The following is a 10,519-nucleotide window of genomic DNA, read 5'->3' on the forward strand; positions in this document are numbered from 1 at the left end:
TCCCTCTCTCTCCCTCTCTTTCAGTTTCTCTCTCTCTCTCCCCCTCTCTCTCTCCCTGAGACAGCTTGGTCACCCAGGCCTGCGGTAGAGGGACTCACCGTGATGAAATAGAGGTAGGCAGTTGTTCCTTCAGCCCCAGGGTCATTATTTAAAAAGTGACAGAGACTCCAGTGAGTGAACGTGAGAGAGGTGAGGAAGGAGGGGGTGAGGGGGAGGTGAAGAAGAAAGAGGGAGAGGAGAGAGAGTGAGAACGGCATTCAGGAAAGAGGGAGGTGGTGAGACAGTGGGTGGGGGGTGGGGGGGTTTGGTTGTGCAGGTGTATTGTCCAGTGGAGGGAGAGGGTGCTGGGAGACAAATGAATCCAGCAGGCATTTGGTACACACCGGAGATTGCTTATCGATCCAGATCGCAGTATTCAGGCCGGCCTGAGAGAGGGCTGAGAATTTTCTGAGGGAGTTAATAACCTGGCAGCTCAGCTGTCTTGTCCAATTCACCAAAGGCAGAGGCCTAATCAGGGCTGGATTCCTTTTTCTGTCTGAGGAGGGGGCTCTGGCCCTCCACCCTTCTTTCAGCTTTGGCCTCCCTCTCTGTCTCTCCATCTCTGTTGCCCTGTTCGTCCCTCCCTCCCTCCCTCCACGGCCCCTTCCACTTCCACTCCATCGGAGCTCTGAAAGTGATTGAAATGACAGCCTATAGAAAGAGGCTAATCAAATTGTTTATTATCAGTCTGAATCAATATGTATGGATTGTTAAAACATCAAAGTCAGCCCCTGGAAAAGTAATAGTCGCCGGCCGGCAGCAGCTGCTCAGCCAAGGCTGGGTCCCTGGGAGCCTCGCTCCATTTAAAGCGACTTTCACTCTTACTTAAGTCCTGATGACCCGACGAGGTCAGCTGGCTGAAGGGGATGTACATGGCTGTGCTACAGCGCCGCTGCATAAAACCCCTCTAAACTTCCCTCCAGCTACTCAGATACATGTCTGTTCGAGCTGGCTGATAAACAATCCATCAACTAAATAAATGAGCCACCATGGAACTGAGATAAAGACCATCGCTCACCTACTGTGCTTCGAGCAGTATTTGGGACTACTGGTCATTGGTTCCCTCAAATTCAATATTTTGCACCCATCCTCTCCTTTGAATCCAACTCTCCTCTCTTCAGGAAACCAGTCTGGATTGCAAATGAGGTCTGGCTGATGAATGAGTCAGCTGAAGGGATCAAATTGCTTTGAGATGGACATTGTAGTTGGTTTCAGGCCGCAAGACAAGCTGGCATGGAAGATTGATGGATAACCATTGTCCATTCATTGGCGCTGAGCGTGACACCTGATGTTTGGCCGGGGTCTCCCTCCACCTCTGACACCCCACAAACACAAGGCACGTCGTGGCTTGATAGAATGATTAGACACTGAATGATATCTTCTTCTGCAGCTCTCCATCTTGACCACTTTACTGCTAGCAAACATTAAGATGGATCACAGCGTCTAAAGCCACCGGGTCAAATGTGAGAGGATTGGGGTTGCCTTTCTTACACACAAATTATGTAACTGGTTGTTTTGTGTCAGGAATGCATACATGTCTGTGTTTCCCCACAACATCAGGTCAGCTACAATCAGGCCAAGGTTCAGTGTGGGATATATTAAAAGTGATAGACTTATTTGCTCCTGGTTGGAGGACAGACCCTTTAACCACCGTGTCATCCCATTGACCTCATTTTGCTTCCAATTTTTCTGTCACTCTTTCCAGTCATCAGATTCCCAATTTAATGAAGCCAGGTCACCATTTCAAACAATACTAATCCATATCACTATTGGAGAGGCTTTCTAATTGGAAGTCCTCTCAACTCCTTATCATCAGCTCCATTACATGAGCCACATAAAGGTACCATCATCCATCATACTCCAAATTTGTTCTGTCATTTTTCTTTTGGATGGACAATAAGGGCCACGGGGGGCATATTGATTTTATAAAAAACATGAAGCTGAGACTCCAGAAGTGGAATGTTTGCCTGTTATCGATAATTGCTCTAATAACCATGACAGACAGGAGGGGAGAAAAAAGAAACGCACATCTGGGCCTGACACCCTCAGAGGAAGAGATATCCATATATTTTCACTTTAATATTTTTTATCTTTACCTGAAATTTGCATTTTCCACCCTTCTGTGTTTTAATCATTTAATGTTCTTAGATTATCACTGTTGTGTTTAGCACTGTTCTAAAAAGCTGAGGAACTGAGACAATAATAAACAATGAATAAACATGGCAGTCACTCCAGTTTTTACCATTACAGAAAGTAATTTTTACATTTCACACATTAAATTGTTTTTTTGTTTCCTTTTATACTTCTTCATTTATGCATAATTTAAAGTTTCTATGCATGTCGAATCAACCATATTCGATTTGCAATATGGAGTTGGTTGGACGAACACTAGCCAGCTTGACCATCAACAATAATTATATACTTTTTTAAAGGTAAATTTGTCAATAATGAAACTATATGGAACAGTTAATCTGACACTGTTCATTTGACTCTTTTGTTATCAAATAACATCAAGATTTAACGAACACCAGATTTACTTAAAATGCTTTTAATTGATGACTTTTAGTAATCTCATATTGCAGTGTTGCAGTGTGGCATTTGTTGCTACTAACTCCATAGCCTCACCAGTAAATAATTAATAACCCAGCCTGCCTTGGCAAGCAAATCTCTAGTGTTGATGACGTAGAAAAGTTTGAGTTTCAACTCTTCAACATCTTTACACAGAGCATCTTATAATATCTGCAGAAGAACTAATGTATGTTATGCAAGTTTCAGGTGCAAACTTGTTGTGAAATAATAACTTTAGTTGCTGCTAAAGGTTCTGAAGGTATATCACAAAGTATATATTTTTCAAATATATACATATTAATGTATGAGTCACACTTTCTTTGTCCCTCCCCCCTTCCCTCTCCTTTCTCCATCTCCTCCCTTGCTCTCTCTCTCTCCCCCCTCCCACCCACCTCTCCCAGGCAAAGCCAGCTATGAGCGGTAGCTGATGGCAGGGTTACAGTCGGGTTCTTGCCAAAGTAGCGCTGGGCACGTTGCTGCATAGTAAACACCCAGGGCTCCTGCTCTTGACATGACGGGGGTCTCTAATTAAAGAGTGCAACGAGACACCCCTAGCCAAGGCTCTCCCTATCAGCCCTACACCCACAATTAAATCCTCCATGGGATCCAAGGCGCTGCATTATTGATGGAGCAGAACGTTTGATTAGAAACTCTTAACACAGCTCCGGAACAGAACAGCCAGTCCATTGTCATTAAACACCACTTAAACCAAGTCAAAACATACCAGTTGGACATGCTTCTTAAACATCCGGGTTATGATGGAGTTGGGGGAGAGGGGAGTGGGGGTTGGGGGGGCTGGATTGAATATCAATGATTTGTGCAATACCCTCCGCTAGCATGTGCTGAAGGGTTTTAGCCATACAGGGTAAAAAGGTAAACAATATACCTGCAGGCCAGTTTCTTCTTGATGACTTGCAGGGAAAAGGAAAATAGTGGATTTCACATCCAGGAAACACATGTAAGAGATAAAAAAAAGCAAGTGAACCGCAACAATGTCAGCACTCCATATGATGAGTAAGTGAATGTTTGAAATTATAACAGCCCCTTCACCAGGAAATATGTACTTACATCAAAGCCAGGTTTCTCTAAGTGGGGCTAAACAGTATTACCGGCCCACAGTCAATCAACTGTTGCCTTGTGCGTAGATAATGCATCACTTCATATCAAAAGCCCTGCTAATGAGAACAGGATGATGTACACAATACCTAAACATGCATACAGATGTGTGGATGTAACATGTAGATGGGGATGTAATGGGGTGTCAAATTAAAGCGTGCAACATTCTGGAAAATGTAGACCGAGGTGTAGGCTTCACTTTAAAAGTGTATGTTTTTTTTCTCCTCAAAATAAACTACACTGTTACACAGAATAGTAGGTTAATGTTTGTGCGGGAGTGAATTTCTGCATGAGGTTTTTTTTTTTTTTTTTTTGTTCTGCATGTGCACTTGTGTGCGCATGTGTGTTTGCAGGAGAGTAGAGGGAATACTGCACATTCGCCCGCTTCGCCTCTGCAATAGGCCTAATTAATACACACTCAAGGGTTGATAACATTGTGGCTGAAAGTAGATCTCCTTAAGAGATACTTAATCCAGCTAAAGATTGCACTGCTCCCCTCTCTTCCGTGGCATCACAATCAAAGGTATTGGGTGGGTCTCTAGTGGACTCATTAGCAGGCTGCTCAGTGGTGGGGGTCTGGGCTAAGGCGTAGACCTCCACCCACCCCCCTCCCCATTCCCCCCACACACCCTTAAATACACATACATAAACCCCCCCCCCCCCCCCCCCCCCCACACACACACACACACACATACACACTACTCAATGACCTGAGCAATCAGAGATGCTCATATTATTATGACATTCATTTAGCATCACTGATGGAAACCCTACACACACTCACCAGCTCTGTGATTAATCACCACCACCACCTGTCTGTGTGTGTGTGTGTGTGTGTGTATGTGTGTGTTCAGGTCTCTTCTTACTAGGGCAGGGGTCAGATATCAAGGACAGGAGTGATCAGTAGCTACTAAGTGAACATCATCCAGGCTAACGAATGTTCTGGCATCACCTTTACGCAAGTGCTGCCTCCTAAATGTATTTTACAGGAATGACTAAAACACCTGACCTGCCCAATAGGTATTTTAAGATGTAATGTGTATATTATCTTGTCTGTGTGCTACTTAGAGTACAACTTATTGTAGCAGAAGGAAAAGTGACTGAAAAAGAGGTTAATCTATAGTACACCTTGCAATAACATACATTCTGCCTGTGTCTAAAAGTCATGGCCTTAGTGTGGAAAGCTACTGTGGTCTTTTTATCAGGAGTTATCTGTATATCTATCCTTGTACCTGATCTGAATTCATAATACAACAGGTTAGTAGGTGGGATCAGGTTAAAGAGTGCTGAGCCATGTTAAACCACTGCAACACAGGAGCATGCATCATGTCCACGCATTAATAAAAGGCAACTATGCTATCATTATAAGCACCATACGTGCCTGGGCTCCACTTCCTGGCCGCTCTAATAGCTAACTGGTCAAGGGTGATTTATCTGATAAACTGCTTTTGTGTTCCACAAGCCTGAGAGATGGTTTAGTTTAGCCTAGTCTGCCATAATGTGCTTTATAAATACAAAAACAAATGGTTGCCTAGGGAGGTGGAAAGATGTAGCTTGTATATTTGTGTTGGGTGGGGTGGGTGTAGGTCAAATTGTATCCTCTTGTGCCTTGGGGGGAGACAGGAAAAGCCTGAGTTATAACTCTTCCATCACCTGCCTTCTGCCTCCCATGCATTACTCAGGATATAGTGCAAATTGCAGCCGGCATCCATTAGTTCTTTTCAGGGTTAATATTGATGTAGATATCATTCCTATCTGCTGTGTCATTTATTTGAAATACTATGTGCGAGGAGTAGCTCCGGCAGTGAATCAAATCAATTGATAGAGCAGTTAGCCTTGCAGCCCGGGCTGCCTGGGAGCTGCCGAGCGAGCATGAAATATTATGGAGATTGTTCTTTAAAGTGATCTCTTCATCATCATTTGTCTGCAGCCTGGGCGATCCTATCCCCTACTGCTACGTTCCTCTTGGGCACCAGCTGTCATAACTAAATCAGCCGGATAATGCAGTCGTGCGCACAGTTCTACTGCATGCCCCTGCGACACCCGCCTTTCACCCCGCACTCCCTCCCTTCCTACACCCGCTCCCTGGCTCCTCTTCTCCCTTCACCCCCTCACTGCCACAGCCACACATGTCAAGGAGCATCCAGAGAGTCGCTCATCATCGCCACTGATGGCCCTCCTCTCTGGGGCCTGCTTGTTTATGTCACTTCCCATGCGCGGGGCTGCTAGTTCATGTCACCCCGTGTAGCAGGGGAGGGCACGCCTGCTGTTTTACTTCATGTTTGGCTGCTCATGATGGGCAGAGAGGTACACCACGGAGCTAGGTGACAGTCCTCCTGGATGTTATGACAGCCAGTTGAGCTGCCAGTCTGCACTATGCTGTAAGTGAATATGACGGAGACAGTTTTTATGGCGCTCTTCACAGTCTGTTAGCATGCGGCTGGATGACTGTTTTTACTGCCCATAAATGGAGCGACGTGCATATTTTCTGAGTCATTAGGAGGACAGTCAGGAGACACACTCAGAGGGAGACGCACGCCACTTAGGCCAGGCCGTTTACCATTGTAAAAACCTCATCACTGAGCCTCTCAGGGTGATGTAAACTCTTACTTGGAGAACATTTCCATGTGTCGGTGAGAGATGAGATGAGAGGGCATCTTCAATGACAGGGCCCAAAGGATACAGGGCCTCAGAGGAAAAAGCTGCATTATTCAGTGCCAGGGCATTGAGATCCAGGAGCTAATCATGCCATCCTGATCAGTGCTTCATAGCCTACTGATATTACAGTCAACACCCTCTGGGTATGGTAACAGCAAAGACGGTGCCATACTTAATCCTGCAACTTTCCAAATTAATGCTGAAAGGATCTAAATGCATACACGCACTTACTTTAAATCTGTTGGAGGCTGTGATATTTGTGCATGTGAAATATACTCACTCGAGCAAACACATATTCATTTATTTAAAGAAAATGCTAACATTTTATTTCATAAGGCAGCACCCAGCACAAAACAAACACGTGCACAATTACACCCCCACCCCCAAAATGAAACAGAGCCTGGATATTATTCTCTGGCAAAATGGTATCAAGTCATACATTTATACCGATTATCTGCTGACAAAATAGGCATCTATATTGTTGAGACAATGATGTCAGACTACAGCCCGTTACATTTATATTTTCTAAACAAGTCACTCTGGGCAGCCTGGCCAAGGCGGTGACATCTGCATGACTCTTAGTCAGAGGAACAATGAGGGCTCTTAGCAGAGAACAGAACTGCTATTTGTCACTGTATGCTGATAAAATTCATACAGGGGCATTGTATGGGTCTGAAAATGGATGTTAAATCCATTAATCAAAGCCAGATGGATTATGTGCTCTATGGGTTATGTCCTATTGCTTACACTAGGAGATACAGAGGTTTAAAAGGCCATGGTGTGTATGTGTGGATGTGAGTGTGTGTGTGCATACACACACATGCACTTGTGTGTGTCAGTTCCCAATGAGTGATGATGACCACTGGCTCACCATATTGATCAGGAGAGCTTGAGGAGGGGTGTGAGATAGATAGCCACACACCAACAAGAACAGCATGAGCATCTCTGCAAAGAGGAAAAACACGGCTAGGGTGAGAAAGTTCATATGAAGCTTGGTGCATATTAAAGGTATTATTTAAACTGTGTTATTATTTTTTACATATTAAAGTAATTAAACACAGCAAGAAAAAGAAGCACCCACATGAGTTCAAAAACAAGATGCTTAAAAAACAGAAATTAAGGAGGAAAAAGGGATCAAGCAGGGTGCAAAGAATGCCAGGGTTAATAAAAATAATGGTTTAAAATACCACTGAGACCACCCATCTTAAAAATGTAAGCTATGCACTCACGCCACTGTAAGACACCGCTGGCATATGTGATGCAGATGTAACCATTGCTGAAGACGTGGATTATAAAGCCATAGCTGATTTTTGGCTCCATCTCAGAAAGAAGCTGTGTATTTACAGGCAAGCAGAAGGTGCAGAAAATACCAGCTTACCAGCTTCCTGTTTGGCTGAAACATTTGTATTAAAATGTAGTAATTTGGTTCAATGTACAAAACCAAAGGAGTAAGTCTAACGCAGGATCAGTGAAAAATACTGTCTGTGTGTAATGCAGTATGGATCCACTTTCACATCCTGTGCACTTTTAATTTCAACCAAATTCTTGGTATTTGGGTTTTTGCCTGCAAAAGGGTCTGGATATATGTAATAACACAAAATAAATATATTGGATGACCACCAGATTGTGCTGGTTTTGTGACTCATACTCCCAACACCAGCTGGATGCCATCCCCGCCCTGCTTCCCAATGCTGATTGGACAGGTAAATGCAAAGAGCGTGCTGCTTCTCTCTACAATTTTCCACAGATTCAGCAGAAAGTATTTTATAGTGCATTTTTTTGTCTCACCAATCCAAACAATGTGTGTGTGCTCCATACGGTCATACACATGGCTCTGGTTTGGCTTGGCAAAGTGGATTTCTCTCTCTCTTTCTTCCTGTGGTTATTAATTATACAGATATTGTTCTGGCACAGAGCATAAGAGGGCTGCTAGATAGCTTTGGAGGTTCATCTAAAGTCAGAGTCTGAAGTTTAATTTCAGCACTGGACTTTAATATCCCTTTGCGTGGTCCAAGTGGTGCTCTGTTCTGTCTCTGTCGACTGTGCAGTGCCGGGACACGCAGGGCTCTGGCAGTGGGGGAACAGCCGATGTAGGACAGCCTCTCATGGCTCCCTGGGGGCAGATCTGTGCAAACTACACTACAAATTACACAGTGGGTTGCTGTGCACCCTGAGCCAGTGTAAACAACAACACCGTTTCCCCTCATACTATGAATCAAACTGAACTTATATGACCCATGTCTGAGTCCACACCCATACTTTGTACAACCCCCCCAAACCCTCTTAATGACACACCTACGTAGTAGTGTTCAGCCCCGAGCTAGCTCCCTCTCTCCTCCCCCTCCCACTGACTTCATTCATGAAAACTCCTCCTCCCTACGCCCCACCGCTCTCAGTGTGTCACACTCTGCAGCTGTTTCATTTTAGGAACCGGGGACTCCAGAAGTTTGCCTCGCAGCCACCAGACTGCTCTCAGAGCCAATTGGAAACCACAGCCAATACTTGTCCGAAGTGCTCTGGCAAAGTTAAATATAGAGCCCCTCAGTTGTTGTAAGAGATTTAATAAATTCCTCCTTCAAAGTTTGCATAATGCTCTCTGGTTTAAAAGACCAAAGTCCTCTCGCTTGTTATTTCCCAGGCCTATTTGTTGATCTCTCATTGCTGGAATATAGCATTTCAGTAATGGTCTGCTGCAAACCAGCTGATGTGTTTAATAAACTTTACTGTGCCTCAGTCTGGGAGCTACCTCCCACTTAGTTGCAGACATGGAGGAAGGCAGTGGGCCATAGCAGTGGAGAATGATTCATTAACACTGTTAATTCAGCAATTAAATAGCCATACTATGTAACTTATAACCTACAATCAATAACCTGTTAGTTTTACCTTGGTATGTTTGTCATTGTTTAAAGAATTCAGCTAATAAGTCAGGTCCTGAAATGTAACATGACACATTTCCTGATGTCATAAGTGCAGGATAAGTTGAAAAAATAATTTTATGTAAAAACAAATGCTTTTTAATTGGGATCATATGGGACAACAATGTACATAAAAAGTATTACAGCAACTATGTTACTAAACCTGCTATTAGCAAATGTGCTGTTCAGCCTAAAGTTTTTATTCACATTGCTAATATAAGTTATATTAGACAATATTCCGATTATAAGCTTTAAAGTGACACTGTGCATATATATAACATGTCTATGATGCCCTGTAATGCCTTCCATATTCTACAAGGACTATTTTAACAAAGTAACCAGAAACAACTAAGCAGTCTAACGGGTACAAGATGTGTTGTGCAGTTATGTATTGGTTGCCATGGCAACTCATGTAATAAACAGGAAAATGTAGCAATCACCATTGTTTTTACCAACAAAGCAAAACACTGGCGAAAACAATTGTGATTGCTACATTTTACCAAAAACACAGAATTTTCTTTCTGACAGTCAAAGGATTTGAGGATTTTGGTGAAGGTCTGTATTGTGGTGGTGGTACAGTTCATTGCACTTTTGATTCCTACCACATTGCTGCTTACGATCCTTCCTGATTTGAGTCCTGCTTACTTAAAAAACGTTTTCCCAACATTTTCAGAAACCTGCAAACAGGGGCTGCACACGTACTCATCCTCAGATATCAGTAATAGTAGGCAGACTGGCAGAATCCTTCGCCAATATGCGTACCAGCTGCGGGCCCCAGCCTGGCAGTGTGCTTTACTTCAGACAGAGGGGGCTCTGTGGTGGAGGTCTGTGTCACGCCATCAGAATGTGCGGCAGTGTGCTGTGGGTCCTGAGAAAAAGAGCCCGGAGCTCTGCATTATCAGCTGGGTTGATAACAGCATGGAAACACTGAGGCCAACAGGAAAGACACGCAGGGATCCTTCCCAGACCTGGCCACTGTTCTCTTTTCACTGCCAATAACCCCTGACACGGCTGGTGTTTAGAGAGCCTCTTGCTCGGCTGTTAGCCCACAAAGTGGTGTGTGAATGCAGGTTAAGGAGACTTGCAAATGTGAAAGCAAAAATGAAAGGATGATGTCATGAAGACACATGTTGAGTTCCTTATAAAACTTTCCTTATTTAAGTAGATGACACCAAAAGCAAAAGCACAGTATGCAAAGGCTTTAAATTGATTGAAGTATTTGT

This window comes from Lates calcarifer, linkage group LG2 (genome assembly GCF_001640805.2).
Source record: "Lates calcarifer isolate ASB-BC8 linkage group LG2, TLL_Latcal_v3, whole genome shotgun sequence".
Classification (NCBI taxonomy): Eukaryota; Metazoa; Chordata; class Actinopteri; family Centropomidae; genus Lates; species Lates calcarifer.